The sequence below is a fragment of the Pseudorasbora parva genome, chromosome 20 (genome assembly GCF_024679245.1).
Source record: "Pseudorasbora parva isolate DD20220531a chromosome 20, ASM2467924v1, whole genome shotgun sequence".
Lineage (NCBI taxonomy): Eukaryota > Metazoa > Chordata > Actinopteri > Cypriniformes > Gobionidae > Pseudorasbora > Pseudorasbora parva.
In genome coordinates, this window is record NC_090191.1 from 7,908,909 (window position 1) to 7,935,487 (window position 26,579).

At 40.1% G+C, this 26,579-nt stretch overlaps 1 pseudogene; it reads right to left on the reverse strand.

The window, feature by feature from the left end:
- LOC137049399 (complement C1q-like protein 4) overlaps window positions 1-24,561 on the reverse strand; it is a 159,137-nt pseudogene extending 134,576 nt beyond the window's left edge.
- Between the last annotated feature and the right edge of the window lie 2,018 nt (window positions 24,562-26,579).

A 26,579-nucleotide genomic window follows, 5' to 3' on the forward strand; every position in this document is an offset into this window, starting at 1 on the left:
CTAGAACACCCTAGCAACCGCCTAGCAACAGCCCGGAATACCCTAGCAACCACATATCAACCAATCACAATACCTTAGCAACCACCCAACAATGAACTAGCAACCAATCGTCTATCAACTCCCTAGTAACAACCTTGAACACCTTAGCAACTGCCTTGCAACCACCCAGAACATTTAGCAACTGCATAGAAAATATACAGAAAATCTTAGCAACCACATAGCAACACCTTAATAACAACCTAAAACCTCTTAACAGTTGAGCAACACCCTTACATCCACCCAGTTTACTATAGCAACCACTTATCAAAACCCTAGTAATCATTTACATTACCCTAGTGACGGTGTAACAACTTTAAAAAAAATGTTCTGCTGTTTACTTAATACATTTAGGCATTCATTTTTTATAGATTTTTTTAGAATGTGCATTCTTTACATATAATAATAATAATAATAATAATAATAATAATAATAATAATACATTTTATTTATAATGCACTTTATATTAAACAAAATCTCAAAGTGCTACAAAATTTAAAAAAAAACAATCAACAACAATAAATAAATAAAACTGAAAAATAAAATAAAATAAAGAAGTAGCAAGTCAATTAAAAGCTCTGCTAAAAAGGTGGGTTTTAAGACCACACTTAAAAGTATCTATAGTATATATCACACGTTATAATCTTATATACACCCCCCGTTGTAATTATTTATATTATATTAATGAAAGAGGATGACGATTTCTTGCTTAATGTAAGTATAGCAGGGTGAACTTATATAAAGGTAATTATAATGGGAGTTATAATTTTTGGAAAAAACATTACTGTAATACTACTACTACTACTACTACTGCTACTACTAATACTACTACTACTACTAATAATAATAATCATAATCATAATCATAATAATAAAATGTTCCACTTCTGAATTTACAAATTTTTATAAGAGGAAGCAAATACAGGGAGCTGGATTATGGCTGATAGAGGTGTCAAATTACCATCACTCTCTCAGTAAGTTTAATACAGACCTATCACTTAAAAAAAAAAAAAAAAAAAAAGCCAGTATAAAATAATATATTTGGAGTATGGTGATCGAAATTTACATTATTTTTATGATTTATATAACATAATTATTATATTGTATGTCTTATTGTTCTCATCATCTATAAAAAAGGCCCAAAGTGAAGAAAAAGTCATTTTATTGGTTGTCCAATCAAAGCTCGCTGCTGATTGGCTGGCGTTCCACTCTCATCTCCTGAGGTAAGCGAAATGGCTGTTCTCATATATGCTGCGTTATAAACCCTTGTAATGCTCTTTATTTTAATATGATGTTAGTACTATTAATCCTATTATAATATGAGGTATATATTTTATCGTTTTTGTTGACATTGAAGGTAACAGTTACCTTTGTGTCTGTAGATGGTAATGTGTATAACTTCAAGTAATTTCTATGGCTAGCCACTCATCTATTTTTTGTGTGTAAAACATAAAATCATGTTGTGTGTGTGTTTGATGAACATAAATCCTTTAGCCTACATTCATGCGTGAGCTAGAACTGTAAGTTATGTTAACATTAGGCTGAACGTTTTTCACTTTGGCACTTATATTAAAGGGGGGGTGAAACACTCAGTTTCAGTCAGTGTCATGTCAATCTTGAGTACCTATAGAGTAGCATTGCATCCTGCATATCTCCGAAAAGTCTTTATTTTTTTTATAATTATATAAGAAAGATGCGCTGTTCCGAGTCTTTCCGAAAAAAGCCGAGCGGGTGGGGGCGTATCGTGTGAGCGGAGCTAAATAATGACGTGTGCTCGCTGCTGTTATTGTGTTGAGTCGAGTGCGTCGTAAAGCTGTGTCATCCCTAACAGCGGGAAAAAAACTTTATTCAAAATAAAAATATGGCTTTTAATCAGATACAGCCATACATCTATGATCCGGAATCAGACCCAGAGGCTGCAGTTGAACAGGAGCAGCAGCAAAAACGACTAGAGCAGGACGTCTCTATGTGGTACAAGTTATACACTAACTATATAATATGCTTAGCGGCTTGTGTTATTTACATATTTATACTTGAATTATATCGTCGTATTTTTGTCTTTGAAGGGAAGTGCAGTTGTGCACGTGTGTTTACGCGTGGTTTAGACAATTGTAACGTTATTAAGCGGACTGGTTTTGCACGGCAGGCTAAGTTAGTGTTTACATAGAAAGACACGGAATAGTAGCGCATTTGAATGAGGAAGCGTGCTTATTTAGTTCAACATATTTCCCCACTCTTTGTGTATTGTTGTTTGGAGTGCTTTTACAATACACAAACATAAAGTTACACATATAGTGGCCAGCTAAACAAATGTACACGCACTACACATCGCATGCTCCATTGATCAATTAACTATACGTGATCATGTTTGGGCTGCTTGATGAGCATTGGCAAAAACACAGACATTTGAAGCAGTCTTACTCACAGCCTGCGGTTCTAACGTTGGGACCTTTATCGTTGGGACTGCTCCATCCTTCAGCATTAGGCGATCGGGAAAATCCGGCGTCGAGCTGGGCCTTGTTTATGAAACAGTCGGCACCGAAATGCAGTGAACAGATATAAACATTCGCGCAACTCAGTTGCTGATCCGGAAAAGCAAATTCCATCCACTGTTGCCTTAACGCGGGGTTTTTGGCGAATCTGTACAGGACTGTCTTGGTCTGGCAACCAAAAACGCACTTTTTTGGTGACATTGTAATTGTGCACATCACCTGTGCAGCGCAGCCTACGAGCCAGCGCTTTGATGGGCGTAGCCTGTTGCTTTCGCTCTCTCCCTCTCTCTCTCTCTCACACGCTTCCGGTAGAATTGTCCGTAAGGCCCATACAAGGAAATTCCGCCCCCATTAACGTCAAAGGGGACGCATGATCGCAAAAAACTTGCCGAAACTTATGACTAACCGGAAGTAGTATTTTTGACAAAGAAATACTCCCATCAAACGTCCACCTTAACTTTTGAAACTTTGTCTATGTTTAGTATGGGATTCCAAGTCTTTAACAGTGTAAAAAGATCAGTATGCATGAAACAGCATTTCACCCCCCCTTTAAGCTGCAGCTTCCACGATGGTAGTTTATGTACTATATTAGCCTTTGGTTGTATTTTACATGCATATATTACAACGAGAGGTGTCGATTGCTGCATTTATATCCGTTTTTGTCGATCAAAGCAAGTCGATTGACAGTGCATTGGTGAGTTTAGTAACGCTTTGTCCAATCAAATGCGGCTAAGTTAGTCACCGGTGAATAAATCCGATGAGGCCTCTGTTACACATTCGCTGACAGAGTTCTCTAATTATAAACAACAAAGTGCAAATATATGATGTATGTAATTCACTGTGCAGTGTACATGGCTTTATTGAATACGACAGGAGTTTCTGTGAGAGCTTATGACTCGACAGAGTCAAACTTTTTGATTTCGCGCTGTGCGATCACGTGGTACATGCAGCAGAAGTCTGCGCTGTCGATTTGAATGGGGTGCGGCTCAATCCGCTCCCTAGTTCACTAGTCAGGGTACTGATTAGGACATAAGGCAATGGTCTGACTCCCTGATTAGTGCCCTTGACAACTGTGCTAGGGAGTTGATTGAAACGCACCCTGGGTTTGTGAAGAGACGCTTCGCTGTATTCGCAGCCATTTTTTTTTTTTTTAAATAGTAATGCATAACCCATGTGCATAACGCATTGATGTGGCAACATTCACATCGACATTTTATTTTGGGAAGTGATGGAGAGATGACATTCATTTTCTTGTGCTATTCTTAAGTGTAACTTACCAATATGATACAAAATCACTATATTTTAGTTCAGTAATAGTTAGGAGATAGATATTTTTATTGTAATACATAATATTTGTCCAATAATTATTGCCCATGACATTGTAATGTTTTTATTACCTGTATTACAATTACATAAAATGTATTTAGACAGTTAAATATGTTATAGATTTTTAGAAATGGAATAAGCAACAACACAGAGACTTTACAGCATAAAAGTTTTTTTTTTTTTTTTTTTGTCCAGTTTTATCAATCTTTGCCATTAAATTTAAAGTCACAGGAGTTGTGAGTGTGGTGTTCACTTCTATGACTTTTCTTTCTCTGTTTCAGAATATTGTTTGACAAACCTTCCTGACCTTTGAGGTAAGACTTTAATTAGTGACATGGCCACATATACAAAATGCTTCAGATTTGACTTGATAAGGAAATATAGTTTAAAAAATATTAGGTAAATATTTAATAGTTTAATATTATAACCTATTACAATAAAAACAGTTTTGATTATACCACAAATAATTAAGACCACATCACCCATCCGTTCTGATAGGTGATCAGTTCATCTCATCTTAAGGCTGCATATTTCACATACAGCTTCTAAATTATATTCTATATACATAAAATATATAATTATTTTTTAACATGCAAAGAAGTTATGCATAGTTGACTTGAGTTTAGTTTTCATTATGTTGCCATTGTTATTGTTATTTTTTCAGACTGACTGATCAGAGCACGACCTTCATCTTCTGCTGCACGCCTTGGTCAGTATTAATATGGTTTAGAGCAATATTTTTAAAAAGTACTTCATCACACCACCATAATTGTACATCCTGTGACCTAATATGTCCTTTTTTATTTGTGTTTCTTTTTAGGTTCCTTGTGTCTTGCTGTTTTCCACGGGGAGCAGTTCATTTGTTCTTTCTACTTTTTTTACTTAAAGAAAAAAAAACATTAAAGCTTTTATTGTAGTTTTTTCCTATAATCAACTTTCTTTTAAATAGAGTATTTTATTTTGTATATTTTAATAGACAGTTCTTTTATTTTTTATTTTATTTTTTTACATACATTTTAACTATTTTTTCCCCCCCGGTTATTCTTGTTATACTCTCATACAGAGCATTTCATTTTACTATACTTTTATTGTTGTTTTCTTTATAAAAATAAATAAATAAATAAATAAAATACACAGTGTCTCTTTTATTGTTGTTTAACTGTTTTTTCTACCTGAGAGTACTGCAGGTTTTCTCGTTTCAGGTTCAACAGCTGTTACATCGGGAGAACTTTAAAAGTAAGCCCCTATTAAAGTGAGAATGTTAAAAGAAATGTCCTGTTACTAAAAAAAGAAGTGTATTTCAATATGCAATACTTGAGGATTAAAAATAAATCAATGGTTACTTCGGATGATAATGATACTCTCTGTTTTTTTATAGTTCACTCAAATGAGTTAATCTGATAATTTTGTCAACAATTTTTTTTGTCTAATTTCTTTTTATGTCTTGATATTTTAAAGGATGCCGCGCAAAGGAACGAGATCTCGGGCTCAACAAATGCGTTGGCAAAAGGAGGACCTGAAGGATAAACCCTCCACGACTAACAAGGTACTGTTGATGTGGTCAAATTACACACTCATTCATTCTCTCACACACTCACACTCTATTGCTATCACTCTCTCTCACTATCACTCTCACACACCATCACTCTGACACTCACTTACTCTCTCTCACTCATTTATTCATTCTCACACTCGCTCATTGTTACATTCAATCAGTCACGTATTCATTCTCACACACACTCACTTATTCATTTTTTCTCACTCACACACACACACACACACACACACACACACACACACTTATTCTCTCTCTCACACTCACACACACACACACACACACACACACACTTATTCTCTCACACACACTTATTCATTCTCTCTTTTCTTCTCTCAATTATTTATTTACAGGTTGAACAGGCAAGCACTGCGGCTGCTGTACCTCAGTTTTCGGGTCGAATGTTCGCGGAAGGTAGGGTTTTGTCTGTGCAGGCGTCTCATTGCCAGAACGATGTTAGATATGATGTTTTCTCCAGGAATCATCAGTGCACGTGCGTCGCGTTGACATTCTTGGCTAATCAAAATGAAGGGATTTCGTTTCAAATGCCGGACCTCGATAGAGTTTTAGAGAACGGGGACGCATTGTACGTCGGCGTTAAAATGCAGCTTCTTGCTGAAGGGCGATTAAATAACGATCATCTCTCTATGGAGGAAGTACCGGTGAGCGTGTCGTCATTTAACCAAGCACATCAGGTACTGAAGTCTGAAGTGATGATGGGATATCTACGAGCCAGAGGGACCCCTGACATGGAAGGGTGGTGGATTCCTCTCACTGAAAGACTGCAGTGGCTCACTACAGATGTTAGCCATGCACTTCTGATCGTTTCTCCAGAGTGCATCGCAGTGTTCAGAGACCGATGTGGAAGGTATGGATTCTTTGATTCGCACTCACGAACTGCAGAAGGCTTGCCCCATCCAACCGGTCATGGAACTGCAGTCATGTTGACTTTTACCCACCTGGGTGACATGATTGACAGACTCCTAAAGGTCTTCCAGGATCGTGGAGATAAAGCAAACTATGAATTCATGCCAGTGTCGTTCGAAACCGAGCAGCAGTCTGGGCGACTACCTTCACCATCGGTTTCTGAACAGGCATCGAAAGTGACGTTAGCTCCACCCGAACCAGAAACAAATGTTGGAGCCAAAGTAAATCGTGTTAGCTCTGGAACGAAAAAACAGGACACGATAGATAAAAGAAATAAACATAGGCGAAGAAAAGAAATCCGCAAAACTTTAAACATGTCAAAACAAGCTAGAGAACATAAGGACACAACACCGTCTTATGCAATCAAAAAACATAAAAAAAGGGATTATGCGAGACAGAGATATGTCACTTCTTTAGAAAACCAAGCAAATAAAAAAACAGCGACTAGGATAAAGTATTATCAGGATGCCCGCATCCGAAGCAAAAAGAAAAATTACATGGTTAGGCGGTATAGGACGGATACTCTTTTCCAGAGTAAAATGAAAGCGTACGCGGTTAGGCGTTATAGAACCGATACTAATTTCCAAAATAAAATGAAAGCGTACGTGGTTAGACGGTACAATACGGATACTCTGTACCAGAGTAAAATGAAAGCATACATGGTTAGCCGATATAGGACGGATACTCTGTTCCAGAGTAAAATGAAAGCGTACATGGCTAAGCGATATGCGGGTGACCCGGAGTTTAGAGCACATCACATCCTGCGATGTACGCTGCGCAAGACGGAAAAATGCGTCGGTGATGTCTCATATCGGATCCTGCATCGGTTGCAATGCGCACTCAGGATTAAAAGGAAATACAGACCGTACATCTGCTTTAGCCAAGAAACACCACAGCCTTTGGTTGGCCAAGCGATTGAGAGTGCCATTGTTGGCCAAGCGATTGAGAGTGCCATTAATGCGTTCCGATGCAAGATTCGCCATGGGCCAACACATGTCTGCACTGTCTGTCACAGAGCCCTGTTTCCAGATCAGGTCAAGGCCTGTAACAGATCGAATTACGTAAAAAACGTTCAAGTTGCCGCGTCTTGCTTGACCGGGAAGTATGTCCACGCCTGTGATCGTGCCTGCTCAAGTCCATGCGTCGTTCCGCTAGAGAGAACAGAGGAGTGGATTTGCCACACGTGTGACAGCCATCTTAAAAGAGGCCACATGTCTTCGATCGCAGCAGCTAACCGACTGGAATTGCCACCCATCCCGGCGGAACTGCTCGAATTGAATGTCCTCGAACGCCAACTCGTCGCAAAAATTTTACCGTTTGCTAAAATAATTGCTTTACCCAAGGGAAGGCAGCGAGCGGTGCATGGCTCTGTTGTTTGTGTGCCCTCTGAAGTGGAGAAGACGGTTAACTCTCTCCCAAGACCTAGCAGTGAGTCCCAGCTGCTGCAGGTCAAGCTTAAGAGACACATAAATTTCAAAGGTTATCAGCACTTCCTTACCGTTGACATGCGTAACGTGCTTTCAGCTTTAGCGACGCTGAAAGCGATACATTCCGAGTACCGGGACATCTCCATAAGAGAAACGGTGACGTTCGACTTAGATAACGAAAACGACGACGATAGGGAGGAAGAACAACAACCGGTCAATGTTGCCGAGCGGGACGAGCAAAACGTTAGTGTAGAGGAAAAGGACGAACTCCGACCGGGTCTCACGTTAGACACGTGTATGCAGCCGCCTGACATCGGGCAAGAGATCATGTCGTACGGCGAGGGGGTTTTTAGCATCGCGCCTGCGCAAGGACAAAAGCCTGTCGGGTTTTTCAAGATCCCTAAGCTGGAAGCCATGGTGTTCCCCGTTCAATTTCCGACAAGTATCCATAAGTCCGAGTATGTATTTCAACGTCCGATTGTTCAGCGTGGATACTCGTTTCGCCAAAGATCAGAGCTACCTTTTCTTCGCGCAGTTTGTGACGGAAACGCAACTGGCTAGAAACAGCATGTCTATCCAGTTGCGAAAAGGTAAACCGGTAACGCGAGATGGCAGACGAATTTCAAACAAGCTGCTTCAAGATAATCGCGAAATCGAGCGCTTAGTCCACAACAGAGACGCCTCGCGTTTTATGCAACCGTTGAGAGGCTTTCCAGCTTACTGGGAGAAAACTTTGAGAGATCTGCAGGCTATGATTAGACAGTTAGGGACCCAGACGTTTTTTTGCACATTCAGCGCAGCCGAAATGCGATGGCCTGAAGTCATAACCGCGATCAAGGCCCAGCAAGGTGAACAAATCGACTTTTCGGAGCTCGACTGGACCGCGAAATGCGACGTGCTCCGTAGCAACCCCGTCACGGTAATGCGCATGTTTGAGAAACGCGTCGACGCGCTCATGACTCATCTGCTGTTGTCGCCCGCCGAACCCATCGGTAAAGTCGAGGACTACTTTTACAGGGTTGAGTTTCAAGCTAGAGGAAGCCCACATATCCATCTCCTTGCTTGGATAAAGGATGCGCCGGAGTTTGAGAGCGAACAGGATAAGGAAGTGTGCGACTTTATCGACCGCTACATATCCTGCCGGTTGCCCGATTCCGACTCTGATCCTGAGCTTCATCGCATCGTCACCGAAGTTCAGCTTCACAGCCGGAATCCCTCCAAATCTTGCAAGAAGGGAAATGTATTATGTAGATTTGGCTTCCCTAAGCTACCGGTGACTAGCACCACGATAACTCGTCAACGACCGCCACGTCCCGAAGAAGAGGACGACGCTGGTGCGTCGGGAAGCTGCATGTTTGCGCCCCAAAACGGTATCGCTCGTCCCCAACCACTGAACCCCGTCGACGAACAGAAGCGCAAAGACGACCGAAAAAGGGCGAAGCGACGCGCGGCCGAACTAAAAGCGATGAGCGACGCCAAAGACAAACTCAAGCCGGTGTGGGATTTGTTGAACGATCCCCAAGCCTCCTTCAACAGCCTGTCAGAGCTGCTGGCCCAGTGTAAAATGAGTGCGGACGATTACGCTAATTCCGTCGAGGCACTGTCCAATAACAACGTGATTTTGCTGAAGCGTGAGTCAAAGGAGGCTTGGGTGAACGGATACAATCCAGATTTGTTGAGGGCATGGAACGCCAACATGGACATTCAGTACGTCATTGATGCTTTTAGCTGCATCATGTACATGTTGTCGTATATTTCCAAGCCGGAGCACGAAATGGGCGAATTGCTAAAGAACGTCGTCAAGCACGTGCGCGAAAGTAACGTGAACGAGGAGGACGAAATGAAGCACATAATGCAGGCGTACTCCAAACATAGGCAGGTAAGCGCGCAGGAGTCCGTGGCGCGAACATGCAGCTTACCGTTAAAGAAGTGTTCGCGAAGCGTCGTGTTCGTACCGACCGACGACGACGCGCTTAAGATGAGTCTCCCGATTAGCGTGCTACTAAATAAAGATCCCGATTCAGAGGACGTCTGGATGTCAGGGATCATCGATAAATACAGAGCAAGGCCTCGAACCCGAGAGTTCGAGATCATGTGTCTGGCCGATTTCGCTTCCGAATGCCGCATCGTTTACGGTCAACAAACTAAAGGGAAAAATGTTCACCGGCTGCTAAACGGTATGGGATATTTCCAAAAAAGAAGCGTCGGTAAGCCTGCGGTTATTAGGTACGCGCGATTTTCAAAAGAAAAACAACCCGAAAAATTTTACGGTAGATTAGTCAAACTTTACATGCCCCATCGTTCCAACGAACAGCTAAAACCTCATCGATTTCCAACGTATGAGCAGTTTTACACTAGCGCATCCGTGGAGCTACCCACACACCCGGGTCTCCTGATGCCTGTTCGTGTCATCGTGCAAGCACGCCAAGAGAAATTTGAGAAAAACAGCGAAGAAGTCGACAAGGCGTTCGATCAGCTGCAACAGCAGGGACCGTCCGAGAACGCGTGGACTGCTTTTGCACCTGAAGTCGAAGTCGACCGCTTGGAGTGCGTTGCGGAACGAGAAGACATCAATCCGGAGGGGGAGAGTGCTGTACAAGATGATGTTCCAGAATACCGGTTTCTGGAACACGGAGACGGAGTTGTACCGCAAGTAGAGGAACCCCAGATGAGTGCCGAATTCGTTAGGGCGTTGTTTCGAAGTCTCAACGAGACGCAGGCAGCCATATTTTACACTGTCTGCCAGTGGTGTCAGCAGCGCGTGTGGGGTCAGAATCCAGAACCGTTTTACTACTTCGTATCGGGTGGTGCGGGTTGTGGCAAATCGCACGTCATCAAGTGCATCTACACGGAAGCGTCAAAAATTTTGAGACAACTGCCTCAAATCCGAGAGGAAGGGGATCTCTCCGTGCCCACGGTAATCTTGAGCGCGTTTACTGGAACGGCAGCGTACAACATTTCGGGCAAAATGCTGCATTCCTTTCTAAAACTTCCGCGGAACCTGAAACCGCCGTATCAGGGACTCGGGAATGCTCTAGATGAGCTGCGAGCTGTATTGCGCGACGTCGAAATTCTAATCATTGATGAAATCTCCATGATTTCAAAGGATCTTTTTGCCTACGTAAACTGGAGCAAATCAAAGGCAGCAAGAAACCTTTCGGTGGGGTCTCTGTTCTCGCGGTGGGTGACTTTTACCAACTGCCACCTCTGGGTAAAGCCAAACCACTGTGCGTCTTCGAAGAGGATGTTTTGGACTTCTGGAAAGACCATTTCCAGATGATTACCCTCACAGAGATCATGCAAAGAGGACCTTGCTTTTGCCCAGCTTTTGAACCGGCTGCGTGTTAAGCCCAAGTCCGACGACCTCCGAGAAGCCGATAGAGCGTTGCTACTTCAGGCCGTGAAGAACCCCGAAGACTGCCCGTGTGATGCACTGCACATATTTGCCACAAACAAGGAAGTCCACAGACACAACTCCGAAACAATCGACGCTCTTCACACTGACATCGTCATCGTAAACGCCGAAGACTACAGGAAGGACCCGAGGACGGGAGGGATGAAGAGGCAAATGAAGCCCGTTGTCGGGAAAAAAACCGACTTGCTCGACACCGTTAAAATTGCGCTGGGAGCGCGCATAATGGTGACCAGAAACCTGGACGTTGAGGAGGGACTCGTGAACGGATCATTCGGGAAGGTTTCAAATATTGTCCGTAAGACAAAAGATGGAACCGAGACCGTTCAGATGCTTGGACTAACGCTGGACAACCCCAACGCCGCTCCGTGGACTGCACATCACGGACTTCAACGAAAAAAAGATTTATGCTGATTCTGCGGTCACGGCCTCGTTACGGAATATGACACGAGCGTCGTTTGGCGGAATCATGCCGCTTTTACAGAAGACGAGGGAGACTGAAGTGGATCAACACTTCAAAATCATCCACCACAACACGGAGGGACTGTCATCCCACATCGAGGATATCCGAAGACACCACAAACTGCTTTTGGCAGATATTCTTTGCATGACGGAAACTCACCTGACCGGATCGTTCATTTCACCCCATCTGCAACTGCAAGGATACAACGCATTTATGCGAAATAGGCAAGTCTCCTACTCGACGCACCAAGAAATTGCAAAGAAAGATGGAGGTGGCGTTGTGATATTTTGTAAAGAGCGTATTTCAGCTCAGCCTAGGCAATTTATACAAAATGTGACCGATCTGGAGTTTGTCGTCATCAAAGTGGATAGTCCCGTCCAATTGACGATCGCCGCCGTCTACCGGCCACCGAGCTATAGTCTTAAAGACTTTTTGGACAATGTGAAGAGCCTTTTAGATTATTTGGAGATAGCGGAAAAACATCCCGTCATTGTCTGTGGCGACTTCAACGAGGACCTCTTGGGTACAGGGAAAAAAGCGGTTTTGGAATTGTTCCAGTCAAAGGGATACGCGCAACTGATCACCACAGCAACGACCAAAAAACGCACACTCCTGGATCATATCTACATCTCTCATCCGGATTTGTGCCTTCAGGCAGGTGTGTTACATAGTCATAATAGCTATCATAGTCCGGTGTACTGTATTTTGCGTACGTGAGTTTTTGTCGTACATGGCTATTGCGGCGCGCTTAGCTAGAATCAAAACCAACCCATTGGGCCACTGAATCCGCATTAACGACAACAGATGGGGCAACAGCCTTAGTCCTAATGGGTTGTTATCATAACTATCAAAATCCGGTGTACTGTATTTTGCGTACGTGAGTTTGTGTTGTAGATGGCTATTGTTGTGCGTTTAGCTAGTATGCCATACGGAACCAACCCATTGGGCCACTGAATCTGCATTAACGACAACAGCTGGGGCAACAGCCTTAGTCCTAATGGGTTTGGCGGCGCGTATGGTTGTGTTGAGATGAGTCATACGGAACCATAACATGGGGCTAGGACAGCCAATGCTATGGGTTGGCGCGTATGGTTGGGTTGCAGTTTGATTGTGCGTTGTACGGTCGGCTCGATATTTTGTGACGTTCGTTACCAAAAAAAGCGTATAATTTTGCAAAGTTCGGCTCGTATTAGCGACGTATTAGTAGTGCAGCAGCTCCAGGGAGGACACGGCGGCAGCGGCGGATCCAGTGAGGAGTCATGTGCCAGCTCCAGGGACGACACAGACAGTGGCAGTGAGACACGAGGACAGGAAGGTAAAGCAATACATGGTAATGAACTGTTTTAATTTAATGTGTGTTGTGATTTTTGACCTTATAATACAAGTTTTAAGTTGAATTTGTGTTCAGTCTGTACGATTTGTGACAATTTGTATTTGATGCATTTTATAAAGTCCCCTTTTATCCTGTTGTTGATGTGTGCAGGAAGAATTTGGAGACGACAGCAGTGCTGTCTGTGACCGGACATCAGTGCACAATACCATATGAAGCTAGGTGTTTAAACATCTCGCTTAAGTCACTGTACCACTGCACATCATAACCACATTAAATCTAATATTGGTTTTGATGTTTTTCAGAAACTGGCCATTTGAAGTCAGAATGTCTGAGTAGAAGCTGGACACCAATATATGGGCTCATTTCTTTCTGCAAGGTTTTCTGGTGAGTTTACTTTTATTTATCTCTTACATTTTTTTTAGTACTTGTGTTTTTAGTGATCCCAATATTCATTTCTCAATTTCATGCCCAGGGGACGGGACCACATGTGTATGGCTTTGAGGACAACGCTAAAGACTGAACAAGCACAGCTAGAAGCACAGGGGTAAAGTATGTCAGCACTGCGGATGTCCATAATCAGGTTTGGTTCATTTAGTTTTAAAGGTAATACAAATGCAAACAAATAATGTGTAATACTAAACTGTTTTTTTTTGTCTCCTTGTGTGCATGTGAGTGTGTATGCGTTTGTTATAGACTGTGCGTGTGTGTGTGTGTGTGTGTGTGTGTGTGTGTGTGTGTGTGTGTGTGTGTGTGTGTGTGTGTGTGTGTGTGTGTGTGTGTGTGTGTGTGTGTGTGTGTGTGTGTGTGTGTGAGTGAGAGAGTGAGTGTTAGATAAAGAATGAATGGAGAGTGAATGTTCCTTTCCAAGGATCGCCACCTTGTCGTTGGTGGAAAGGCTTGTGTGTTCCAGTGATCCCTAACGGCCGTATCACACTGCAAGCATGAGCTTCACGTCAGCAAAACTACACACACACTCTGTGTGAATGCACTCTTTGCTTGTCATGCACACTGGAAAGCATATACACTGCTCATGCGCTGCTCAAGCTTGCAGTGTGAAACGGCTGTAAGAGTAAGCGGCTTGCTTAAGGGTGAGGTTCCAGACTAAGTGCGATCCAAATTGCCATTAATTAAATAAAAGTACATTTTGAACATAATTTCATGGTTTTGTCTTTCTTCATCATTTTATAATCAAATATTGTGTGACTGTTGCATGCAAAATTATCCATTCAATTCTCAGTTTCCAACAGGCATACTTGTGCATTACATCAACATCTGACGTTTGTGATAATTTGGTAAATGACCAGCCATAGTAATGAAATTGAGAGTCATGTTTAATGCTTATCATCCTTAGATCAACTATAATACATTCCTGGGATTCCTCATGTAAGTGAATCGGTACATATGTCCATTTTGTAAATGTATGCTCCTGAATGTGATGGTGAGAAAAAAAAAAATTCTGGGTTTAAATCTGATGCTGTATAGTATTTCCTCAGTAAAACTAATTTACCAGCCTCAATTAACAATACATTTTGAACTACAGAGATCCAGGTATAGTGACAGATGGTCCTTTAAAATTGATTTTTATATACTTGTTATATACATGTCTGTGCTTCAAACTAATTTAAAATCACATATTCAGTGTTCACTGCACAATAAAACATCCATCAGTCTTAATTCATGCTAACAAACTATCATTTGACAACTGTAAGACGCTACACCTTTGATATTGCTATGGCAGTAATGAGCATGCCCATTCTAAATGGTGTTTTAATCCTGAAGTGTGCATAAATGGAGACATATTGATATATTTAGGCATAAAACCAAAGAAACATGAAGCTAATAAATATACAATTACAATATAATATGATTTCCATGCAGTTCGGGGTAATTTTACTGTAATAAAGGACGTTCACATACCAACCAGGCTTTTTTAAAATCTTGTAATGTTGCTAAAATGTGTGCCAATAGGAAATGTCAGTGTACATATGCAAACATTTCTTGTACCTTTAATTAAAAAAAAAAAATCCAGTGACCTTAGCTGTATAAATCGTGCATATACTGTAACAAGTAGAATTAGGTACTGTCCCTTTAAGGCGGAAATGCACAACAGAATGATACTTCATTATAAATACTGAGGCAACCGCTGCTGCTTCTTCACTCTTCGAGATGGCTGACCATCGCATTCCTTCTGTCTGGTTAGTTGGTAGCTCCATATTGTTCGCAGGCTGCACTCTCATGTGTGTGCACAGGGCATGGACAGGAGCTTTGGTCTTAGCGCCAAGGTGACTTGGGAAGGCAGAGCTAGGGCAGACGCTGGGAACACCTGCTTCCAGTGTTGCGCTCTCTCTGGGCCAAGGCTCCTGTTCCGGAGGTCCTGGTCATACACCTGGGAGGGAACAGTCTGTGCCGGGAAGGCCTCCGCCGTACTGATTTTCTTCGGGAGGTGAAGGCCGACCTGGTGGAAGTCTTCAGACTGTTCCCCAACACCAGGATCCTCTTTTCGGGCATTCTGCCACGTTTGAACTGGAGAGGTCGGACTGGCAGAACCTCCTACGGGATCGAGAGGAGCCGCCGGTGGCTGAACAGCGCGATATCCGACTTCTTGGCCGGGAGAGGGATGCGCTGCATTCGGCACCGAAACATCGGCGTGTCTCATCTCTGCAGAGACGGAGTCCACCTGAGCCCTGAGGGTAACGAGCTTCTGCGCAGCAACATCACAGAAGCTCTGCGTGGACCGACGATGAAGCAGCAACAACGGCTCTTTTAAGAGCCACCCACTTCATTCAATTAAAGAGCATTTTTCCAGGCATGTCGAATTATGTCTTCACGGTAACTAATGTTCTAAATATACTTTAAAACGGTTGCCATATATAGCTAAAAAAATAACCTTTTCACTCTAACAGCATGGGATAAAGCAATATGCCCCAATAAGTGTAAAATAAATCTAAAGAAATGTTTCTATAGATGGAAAAAAATAAGATAATAAACATATGATCACTTTTATTTTATTTGTTATTACATTCGTGTAGTAAATGCAAGTGCGGTGTGCAGTAAGTTACAGGTCTGCGCGGGATTTTTTTTTTCTCCCGCTCTCCGACTGTTCCGACCAGACATGGCTCTATATTAAGGGCTGCTTTAAAGTTGAATTCATTATTTTCTTTTGTTGTAATTATTGTAAAAGTAAAACATAATGTGTTTGTGTCTATAATCCCTTAATCATAATTGTGATCATGCTGTCTGCCTAAATTAACGGCTGGCCCGCACGCTTTGGTTTTACCTATGAGTGCCACTGTATAGTGTCATATCTAGTGGCGCAGTCAGGTAAGCAGGTGGTTTATGATGCATCGTTTTGTTTTGACGTGACTGACATGGCTTCGAATCCGCGTTCGGCATAGTCCATTTCTCTTCCTTTTGCCATCACATTGGAAAGGTATTTACTTTCAATTAAAAAAAAATATGACAATTAACACACATGACAATTATTAAAATAAAATATTATTCACAATTACGACAGAATATGATTTATATTTTAAGGCATTTTGGGAATAACTCAGAGCAGGTGACACGGCCTCTATAGAGAAATAAATATATTTTCTTTCTTTTGTTACAATTATTCTACTCATTATAAAAGTAAAACATTTACACACAAAAAAAAAAAAACGTGCTAATCAGTGGCGTAGTCAGTTAAGCGGGTGGTTTACGGTGTATCCTTTGTGATTGACATGGCTTCGAACCCGCGTTCGGGAGAGTCCACTCCTTTCCCTTTTGTCATCAAATATCACACTGGAAAGGTATTTGCTTTCAATAAAAAATGATGGCAATTAACACACACAATCATTGTTGGGCTCTTTTGACTCATACTGGTAAATATCCTTTAAATATCACACAATATATAGGGTGTGCTTGAGACAGACATGTTGCAGTCACTTGCAATAACCGGGCCCCGAGTTTTGCCACGGCAAGCACCACTCACAATTTCTTCAGGAATTGTACTTTCTAGTTAGTGGTGCTTGCTTTAGCAAGGCATCACTATTGTTCTCCACCATACTTATTATTATTCTTCTTCCACCAAACAAAAGTTTACTCTACAGAAGCTCAACAAATGTGATTTGAACACAAGAGAATCGTGACTTTAGTTTGTAATACTCACGTTTGAAAACACCCGCATCACTTTCCTCCGCCTGATGTATCCTTTCCAGTGGCCTTATGGGAAGGCAGGGATAGAAAAGTATCCGACGATGAGTGCTTCACAATCTGGGCGGAGCGCAGAAGGTTATACAGAAATTTCTCGCCTACTCTTTTATGATTACTGAGGTTTCAAACATACTACTCCTTTCACGTACTGTTTTCGCCTACTATATTGTCAGTTAGTAGGCATATTCGGACGCAACTTAAGTACACGCACGTCCGAATCTCGCGAGAAATAGTCCAAACCCCCGGTAGTTCTCGCCTACTCTTATGAATACTAAGGATTCGGACATACTATTCGCTCGCCTACTGCTTTTTCCATACTATATATTAGGGAAGTATGCTGTTCGGAAAGCAGCCAATGCCTCTCCCACACCCTCATTTTACGCCATGGACACACGGAAGACTGCAAAGAAGCGAAACTTCTCCGACGTGGAGATCGGGCGCGTCTCAATCATCTCACTAGTCCACTAGTCAGGGCACTGATTAGGACATAAATCAATGGGCTGACTCCCTGATCAGTGCCCTGACTACTGACCTAGTGAGATGATTGAGACGTGCATATCAAGACCATCACCAGGGAAGTGGAAAAAAGTGAAATTGTTTTATTTGAGAGTTTAAAGAGTGGGAATAAAGGCACCCACAAAAACAAAATGTGGACCTAAATTAAGAGTAGGCCTACTATTAATAGTGTGGGGGTTGAGAAGAGCACTCCAGCAGTTTAAATAGCTGTTTGGATGAGAAATTATCACAATGCATTATTTTACAGAACATGTTTTGAAACAATTAGCCTTTAATTTCGTATCACGGCACATGTAGGCTATTGGGGTGCACGATAGTGATGATGATGTGATGTGGAGTACCATTCATTCACATTAATAATTGCATGACAATTTGTAAGATTCTTCTTATTATTATTATTATGATTTTTATCCGGGCCGGGCCTAACCCTGAACGTCAGATAAAGCGCACAGGCTCGCAACTGGAGGGATACATATGCCTACAAATCAAATGCTTGGTATCACACAAATTAAACATTGAAGTCTACGTTGCACAAAAATAAACACTGAAGTTTATAATTACTATGTTGTTGTTTTTTACAGTGGGTCATATTATAGCATATCTTTGTCAGTGCGTTTTGTGGTGTTAGGAGTTGCTTTTCTGTGCATTTTCGCACTAACTCAAACGTGCGTACACCACCTCCAGAGCTGGCGTAGGATTTGAGCGTGCCGTACGCCAACGTCCATATTGATAAATCTCAAAGTCACCTTGGGTTTGGGTGTAAGCAAGGTGTACACTGGAAATGTGGTGTAAGCACTTTTGATAAATGAGGGCCATTGTACGTGAGTTCACTTAATTTAACCGCAGAATCATTTGTAAACAAGACACAGGTCGAGATTAGATTTTGGAGACATATTGGCCCTCATTTATCAATCTTGCGTAGAAACGGGCGTATATGTTGGCGTAAGATTATGCTTACACTCCTCTCACCGCCTGATTTATGAAACTGTGCGCACCTCTGCAATCCAGGTGTGCAATACTTGCCCTTGATAAATGCCGCGGCTGAAAACGATCGTCATTAGAATAACACGCCCCTATATATTCAAGTCTCCGCCTCCCCCATTTTATGTCTCAATCATTTTACTAGTCCACTAGTCAGGGCACTGATTAGGACATAAGTCAACGGGCTGACTCCCTGATCAGTGCCCTGACTAGTGGACTAGTGAGATGATTGAGACACGCCGATCGAGACCATCACCAGGGAAGTGGGAAAAAAAATGAAATTGTTTTATTTGGGAGTTTAAAGAGTGGGATTAAATCACCCACAAAAACAAACAAATATGGTCCCAAATTACGAGTACTGTTAATAGTGTGGAGGTTGAGAAGCGCACTCCAGCAGTTTAAATAGCTGTTTGGATGATAAATTACCTATCACAATGCATTATTTTACAGCCATTGTTTTGAAACAATTAGCATTTAATTTTGTATCACGGCACATGTATTGGGGTGTACAATATGATGATGTGATGTGGAGTAGCCTACCATTCATTCACATTAATAATTGCGTGACAATTTGTAAGATTCTTTTTATTAATATTATTATGGGTTTTTATTATTAATGACACTTATTGTTATTTAGAAGAAGAATGTCATTATTATTTATTTTATTATTATTTAAAATAAGTATTATTTATTATAATAAAATATTTATTATTTTGTCAGTCTGAATTATTCAGTCCCAGTCCGTGCACAGCTGTTGCACAGGCTTGCAACTGCAGGAATACATGCATCAAATGCTTTGGTAGCCTATAGTCACACAAATTAAACATTGAAGTCTACGTTGCACAAAAATAAACACTGAAGTTTATAATTACTATGTTGTTGTTTTTTTACAGTGGGTCATATTATAGCATATCTTTGTCAGTGCGTTTTGTGGTGTTAGGAATAGTTATTCTGTGCATTTTCGCCAACGTCCATATTGATAAATCTCAAAGTCACCGTGGGTTTGGGTGAACGCAAGGTGTACGCTGGAAATTTGGTGTACGCACTTTTGATAAATGAGGGCCATTGAGATTACACACCTGAGCACGCTGTCACAGGCTGGAGAATACTTTATTTGTTGGTTCATTGTGATTCGGGGTCAAACTCGGACATGTAATGGCTTGCAAAGTCCTGTGTCCCGGGGCTTTGTTTTCCAGACGGGCTACCAAACGAAAACGGAAGCCCGCCGGCAGGCCGGTGAATCTCAAATAGCGAAATGTTGTTCACATTCTTGACTTGATATTTGAAGGGCGCGCATTTGTGTGGGTGTGAGTGTGCACACATTTCGTGCATAACATTTTATTAACATTTATTCACTTTTTTCACATTTGTTTTTAATCAAGTAATAATTCATAAAGATTAGAAAATAAATAAAACTACAACCAGTGTAAAATCAATTTTAAAAGCAGATATAAGAAAGCTGCAAACAGCAACTCTCGTTGAAACTCGCTTATTGCCCCCTTCTCGTTGGATTTGTAAAAAAAATCGTAAAATTATTTTTGAGAGATCAATATTGACCGACACCACAATATTGAAACAAGCTATTTTTGGAGCTTGATTAAAAAATACTTTGTTTATAATGAGGAGGAGGTTTAAAGCTGTGAAACTTGCAAGATGTTTAAGGAGAATATGATTTCCCATATCATGATCCCTTTAAAGAAAAACATTTCACTCTCCATTACAAATTGATTTATTCATTTTAAGTCAGGTAGTCAGGTAGTCTTTCATTTGCACATTATTTTATCATTTAGCATATATTTCCCAAAGTGTCTTCATGTAACTGTAAAATGTGATTTTTTTTTATTTATTTTTTTTTATTTGGTTTGAATGATGTTTAGAGTGGTGGTTATTTACTTAGATATATAGTTGACTTACACAGGAAAAAGTAGCTCCATAAAGTAATCATTTTACATCATAAAATAATCCTGTACTACATTACAAGAATTAGACATTCACAAGGGAAAAATAAGAAAACCACTGAAACTGGTGTAGCTGTGAATATCATCATAAACCCAGGTGTTCTCCTTAAGCTGTGTATATATTTGATCACCAGCCTCCAGTGTGAGAACAATACCATTGCTGGCATTACCATTGGTGACTGGCTTCCAAGAAAACACTGAGCATTGTTCTTGATCATTCTTGAAGAGACTGACTGCCATTCTGGTTCCACCGTGACAATGAGCATAAAATCTGAAGTAATAGACTCCTTTCGATGGTGCTGTGAACATACCTGTACAGACATGTAATAGATATGCTTCAAAAATGTGATCATGTGAGAACAAGATTATGAAATGAATGAACTCTTTCTCCTTCATGCTCTTTGCAGATACTTGCCAGTATTGGAGTCATATGCACTTCCAATATTACTGAAAACTCTTTTGTAGACTAGAGTTTTCTGAATACCAGCGGGCCCAGTGTGTCCTAATCCAGATTCTAGAAGTCCAGCTGAGAAGGCAACTTTTTTACCTGTAAAAAAGTGAATAGACTGATATTTTTTTTCCTTTTTTCATTGTCATCCAAACTATTAAAATGTGTAATGTACATTTTTTTTTAATGAACGGCTACAGGAACAAAATGTTATTTTCACTTGCCTTCATTCTCTTTCTGTAAATCAGTTACTGCGCTTTTCAAAACTGTTTGGAGGACACATATGATAATGTTAAAATATAAATAGAGATTTTAAAAAGATGTACAATGTAGGTTAGTCACGACAACATACAGACGCCTTATGATACTATACCAGCTGAAGCATCACGGGTCCATGTAGTATTGTGTTAACTCAAATCTACAAAATGGCCATATTTTCATAAATACATAGATGTAAATGAAAACATACCAGATTTTCCTCTGAAAACTATATTAGAATAAAGAACTGGCTACTGTTACCAATCCAATGAACTCAGTGTAGTGAAAATCCATCTTAATACTGAAGAAGTGGCACAGTATTAAAGCTACACTGCCCCCTACAGGTTTGGCATGCTATTGACGCCATATATACACGAGTACACGTGTACCATGTTATTTTTTAAAACTGGAGAGGATGAATTGTCTGTTTATGAAAATAGCCGCCCACGTGTAAACGGAGCCTTAAGCCAACAATGCAAGTGGTCATGGAAACGCTGTAACCTGTTTTGTTTTAACGGATTCAAGTCATAAATGGCTAGAGCATAAACCAGTTACACAGGTAGTTCTCCTGAGAAGCCGAGTAGGTGAACAGGTTACAAAGGACATGGTGACAGGACGTGGCGTCTCCGTTCCCTCCTTCAGGGAACAAGAGACGTTTGCATTCAGTCGGCCACTTCAAATGCCACTTCGGAGACAACAAATAGGAATCCCTACCAAAACACAATGGCCTCTACTCCCTTCCAGTGCCTTGTTTGAGCCTCCTAAGCTCTCCCAAGAGGAAGACACAGGCTTCCGTTCAGGAACGATTGTGGAAAAATATATGGGATCTCAAGGATTCAGCGGCAAAGGGCCTGATGCCAGACTCTACGCCACGTCCAGCACCGAGGGTGATGGACCACTCAGCAGAGAATATTCTTCTCAGAGAATATTAGAAACTCTTCTGGAGAATATAAGCACCGTAGCGCAGTAACAGCAGCCCCCCTACCCTCTTGATAGAGGGCAGTGCAGCCAGCAAAGTCTTCATAGACAGAATCTTTAGCACTGCTGACTGCAGAGATTTGAATGGTGCATTCTGAAGTGTTTGGAGTACTAGAGCAAGATCCCGAGAGGGTATAAAGAGAGATCAAGGAGAAACCTGACAACGTTTCCCAAAAGCATTGTAAGCCTTAGTTGATCATAGAGACTATTGGTGGCAATTGCTCTACAATCAACTTAAACTTACAATGCTTTTGGGAAACACAGCCCAGGTTGTGCTTCCAAACCAACTTGCCTTCCACATGGCTGTGATAAGCAGATACTGCAGCAACATAAACTTTGAGACAAGCCTACGCTCCAACCCATTGCAGGAAGGAAAGCACAGACTTGATCAAACATCTTCAGGGGTCTTCTCGGCTAGAAGAACACCACTCGACGAACAGCTTCCACTTCAACGCATAAGCCGGTCTTGTAGATGGTGCTTGTGCCGAAGTGATGGTGTTAACTAACCTCTTTGTCCCGCCCTGTTTGGATAACACATCCAAACAGGATGTGTCCCGCTCTGTCTCTGAGTCAGAAGGTCAGTTCCAGTTCCAAACAGTTTTTTAGTGCTCTCCACTCCACCAACTGTGAGAACAGCCTTTGTTTTACTCTTACAAACCAAAAATATCCACTTCCAAAAGGCAGGCTCAGTCAGTTCCACTGCTTTATAGAGAGTGATTTCAGGATGAACCATTCAACACTCAGCTCTGAAGTAAAAAGCTGATTTGATGCAAGCACCTGTGCCTCATTTATACCCGCGATGTGTGGAATGAGCAGCAAGTGCATTGGGGAATGACTGAATGGGCAGTGGTAATTTCAATAAACTGATGTAAATGTGCTCAATGAAGCAACTTAATGTTTTATGAATGGCTCAGTGAATGACTTATTTGTTCAAAAACTCAAAACAGCTAAAAGTGTTTAGAAGTGGTCAAATTAGCAACAACAGTTTAACTGAAAATACATTGTTATATGTATTTACACAGGGTGCAGCAGAATGGCAACGGCACTAGAAAAGGCTCTCTTGTAATGTTTTTGTAGACATTGTGTTAAAATAAACATTGTAAATATCGTACATGTTGCACATACAATATTACTTAGCGTTGTATTGATTATATTACAGTTTAAATGAGCCAGTCATTTGAAACTTTAGTATTGTGATACTACTGTAGTACTTTTTTCCCCAGAATGACAAAACTTCAATAAGATGTGATCAGATGTAAACCACCTTACCTGCATTCTCACACAGTACTTCAGTCAGTTTTTCTTCTAATTTTTGCATCCTTTCCTCCATGTTTTTAAGCTTCTCAGTCTCAGGATTAATGTTCATTTTGAAGACCCCACCCAAAAGACCAATTAAACAGATGAGAGAAATCTATAAAACAGAATAAATATAAACCAGAGAAATGGGGTCCATTAGTCAAGTCTTCACTTGAAATCTATTAAACTTTTTGTATTCATTAGTAATTTCTTTGTCTTTACAACTTTGCATCAGTGATATTCAACATACACTTGTCAGCTTACCTCATTTTGCACATACACAGTTATAATTTTATGAGATTAGAGGGGGTTAGCTGTGTTTGTGTGTAGAAAAAAATGAGTCAGACATCTAAACACACATACTCATTTAAAATGAAAGGTTCATACTCAGGAAACACTGTTTTAAAAGTTTGAGAGTACTTACATTACTGTCTACATAAAATACTGAACTGAAGTCTAAGTAAAGTCTTTAAAAATCTACTGTAATAGCTGATATAATAATGCTGTGAGAGATTATGTGTGGGTTTTTTGTACCTTCAGTTGATTTCAACTAAGGTTGTGTGACTGCAAGACAGTTGTTTTCTTTCTTTCTTTGTTGTTCTTCTTTTAGTGATTCTGTTTCTTAACAGTAGGTGTGTCGAATCAGTTGTCTTATTAGGAGAATCTGAAGGAGAATGTAAAGCCGAATACAACATAAGCAATCACTTAAATCCAATGTGTTTATATTTTTACAAGCTGTTTCTCAAAAAACCTGCTCTACTCATAGTACAAAATAACCAAAAATAAACTAAACAATACTTTAAAACATTGTAAGTAAAACACTCAGAAATAAGCTTTACATACCATAAGGGGGAAAAAACATTCAGAGAACAGCGAAATGGCGCACAAGACTCTGAAAATGTCGTCTCTCTGGACACCTACACATTACACCAGCGTTTTGATTTCACATGTTACAATCCTCCTACACACACACACAAACAATACTTGCTGATCTTCCTGGAAAACATTAGCGGAACATACCATTTTCATGGGGTAGCATTTATGACAAATCACAATTCCGCATACAAATTTCATTAATCAAATAAAAACAATACATATAACCAACTTTACTTTTACCACTTCAAAGCACTTATGTCTATCTTTATCCTAGTAAATGGAAAGCACTCATTAAAGGACAAATTCAAGACATCCCCTTCATTAAAACCCACACCTCAAAAAAAAAAAAAAAAAAATAGACCAGACGGTAAGGTAATATGAAACCATCAAAGCCTCTGTTCAGGGGCAACATAAAGAGTTATATGGAAGACATTTTGGGCCCCCTTCTTCCAGAAGATAGTGTTTCTTTTGAAGTTTAATAATAATAATAAAAAATGAAATAATGTAATAGTTAATTAAAAAAATATATTTTTTTAACATGTATATTATTTCAAGTAATGGAAATTTCAGTTTATCCACCCCCAAAACAAGATTGATTTTAACCCATTCACACAATAAGAACAGACCGGTGTGATTAAAACGTTCAATGCACTATATTTAAATATGCTTTTGTGCTTTGGCTGGCGCTATTCATATATCATATTCAGTATTTTTAACCACAATGTTTACCACAATGTTTTCAGATAATTAAATAATAAAAATCAGTCCAGCAGACCAGTGCAAGGTTTTCCATTAAGTATCGTAATAGCGTATTTGTGATATTTGAGCAAGGGCGTAGGTTTGGTCTCAGCTTTGGTGGGGACATCCCACCAGGTTTGCCCAGATTATATAGTCTATTATTTATTACTGCGTATGGAATTGCACCATAGTTTAGGAATGAATACGATTATTAATTTATGAGGCTTTTCAGGCCAATCCAGTACCATAATAATAATAAAAAACAAAATACTCTTTAATTGTCAAGTTCATTAATGATTTTCAAAACTGATTTGGAAAAAAAACCCAACATGCACACACAATTACTTATTTTCAATATAAAAAATGAATGTGAGAAAATGAATTTTTCTTTTACACCTCTTATCACATTATTGAGCATGTCAAAGATTAGTAACAACTTTAGATTTGATGCATTGTTAGTTTTTGTACAGGATCAGTTTTTGTTTCTCCCTCATTTACTGTTTGTAGGTGTTTTTGCCCCATTGACTTCCATTATAACCACAATTTTTTATTTTAAAGCCATAATGTATATAATCATGCACAATCACTTTTTATATAGAAAATAAGTTATTTTGTGTGTACTTTTTTTTTCCAAATCAGTTTTGAATCAGTTTTTGAAAATCATTTATGAACTTGGCATTTAAAGAGTGATAGTATTGATAAGAGTGACAATTAAACAAGGACAACAGCTCAACAATAAACATGGAATCAAGTAGGCCTGTAAGCTTGCAACAGAACACATTTTATATTATTTTACATTTGATTATTTTATTTATTTCTAAAGAACTCTTTAATAGCCTATATTGGTGCACTTTAAAGGGATGGCTCACCCAAGAATAAAAATCCTTTCATAATTTACTCGCCCTCATGTTCCAAACCTGTATGAGTTTCTTTGTTCTGCTGAACACAAAATAAGATATTTTGAAGAAAGTTTGTAACCAGGCTGCTTTGGGGGCACCATTTACTTCCATGGTAGGAATTCAACATTCAACAAAGAAATTTATACAGGTTTAAAAAGGAAATTGACAGATTTTTAATTTTTGTGTGCACTATCTCTTTAAGCAGTCATTTTGAACCAGTAACCACTTTACTGACAAAAATGTTCTAAAATTCAAAAATTAAATTAAATTTTCTATATTAATTTACTATTATGACTATATTATTATGCAATTATTTGTCCCATTTTTATCTAAATATTTTTTAAATGTCAAACTTTATATGACAGGATTATTTATTATTAATTTAGCCTATAGCTAAATGATACATTAATAACATTAATTAGGCAATAATCTATTAATTAACCGGTCTAATGTCTCGAAAAATAAGT